Below are 1,879 nucleotides of genomic sequence, written 5' to 3'. Positions count from 1 at the left end.
AGCGATTTGCATTCAGCGAAAACAATTTTTTTGCCACGATTCTCGTTATGAACAACCTTCAARGCTATAATCCATTATTTCTTCGCTGTCATTTTTCTTAGACACAAATGATTTTTCAAAATGGTTTTTAATGATCCTAAGATATTCCAATAATTCCAATAAGATCAGTTAGTCGTCATTTGTTAAGCAAAAAAAAAAAATTTTTTTGTTTTGACTTGTTGATCATTACTTGATGTTGTTTGCCATTCAGGCTGTTGTTCGTCATCAGCGCGTTCTCAACACTCTCTTTGTTGAATAATTTTACTCATCGTAAAGTCCYATAAACCACTTTATGTCCTTTAGAGAGACAAGTGTGTACTAAACACTAATGATTATGATTTTAATATGACAATTGACATCTAGAAAGAAATATTTCGACGAATGGATTTTCCCGTGAAATTTAAATTAAAAAAAAGGATTTTCTCCACAGTAGTATATGTTCTCTATATGGTCTCCGACGTTTCCTTCYCCCTATACTCGTGGCAAACTTAATATACSCAGCTCTGAGTATTTTCATACTTACATATCCAATTGTTGCGCATACTCAGATATTGCCAGTTGAATACCATTAAAATAACTTAAGTGGTGACTTTTGTTTAGGAAGCGTTGGCTCTTATATTTTTTAGATGTTATAAATTTATTTCATTATTTTAACTTTTTGCATACAATATAATAATAACAGTTGTGCATTTCGGGCTTAAAACTGCACTACAAGTTGCTTCGGTTGCACAATTAACAAATCGCTTGAAGTGGCAGGTGGCAGCCCATGTTTCAGAGGAGTACATGTAGACATTTAAAATGGATTCGCCTCGTTTAAATTTTTATACTAAAAACAACAATTGCAGACTTTTGTGGAAAAGTTTATAGTGTGGATTTTTGGTTGTTGAACGCGCCAAAAGTGCATCCACCAAAACGAAAAATTGCATTAAATTTATAATAAAAGCTGCAGTTGCACCCAAGCAAAGACGCCGAATGTGCCTCACAAAGATTTGGTCGAGTTAACACCCAAGTTTTGTCAAATTGTTTTATTGCTGTTGTTGGCATTTTTCACTGTTGCATAATGCGGCATTATGGTGCAAATATTTTTCGGAGATTTTTTATGGYGCCARCTGCAGAAATGCTTTTGACAAGCGSTGCTCCAACGAACTACTCGAATGTTGGCCGAACGCATGTTGCACATGCAAGCATAGACACTCGAATGCAGGAGCGAACTCCGTCAATTTGCATACCATAAGCCTAAGTACATAACTACAAAAGTATGGACAGGCAAATGTGTACGATGAGTATCCATATTGACGCCACGCAGTCCGCACTTCGCGCAGCTCATTCGGAATATGGTGAATGTAGCAGTCAGGCTGCTTGCTGCCTTTCGATWGTGTAGTGCATTTTTGGCCGCTTGCAGCTTGCCTTGCTGCARGTGAGACTCTCATATGGCGCCACAATGCTGGAAATATCATAAAACCTCAATGTGTCGTCATCAATTGGCTGTTGACTTTTCAGCTGATGACTTTGCTTTGTTCCCCGCCACTTTTGTGTACCAAGGAGTTTATATGCGTTCACATAAAATCGTGCCAGATATATACATACATTCATATATAATTGTTTTTTTTACTTATATATCATCTGGTGAATACTTCCYTGCTTACGCACTGATGTTAGCTTCTGTTGACACAGTGATAATGAACTTTTGTAGTCGTTTGAACTCTCCGTCCATTCATTTACTTCTACTGCTTCTCTCACATATTTAGCTTTAAGCTTTAGCTAAGCAMATTACATAATTCCCTTAAGCTGTACTTAGTCGCGCTCGTTGAAATATTTGAAATGGGTCATTTAATCGGAG

The sequence above is a fragment of the Bactrocera latifrons genome, unplaced genomic scaffold (assembly GCF_001853355.1).
Source record: "Bactrocera latifrons isolate USDA-ARS-PBARC rearing strain unplaced genomic scaffold, ASM185335v1 scaffold_241, whole genome shotgun sequence".
Classification (NCBI taxonomy): Eukaryota; Metazoa; Arthropoda; class Insecta; order Diptera; family Tephritidae; genus Bactrocera; species Bactrocera latifrons.
Note: the sequence above shows the minus strand (reverse complement) of the source record.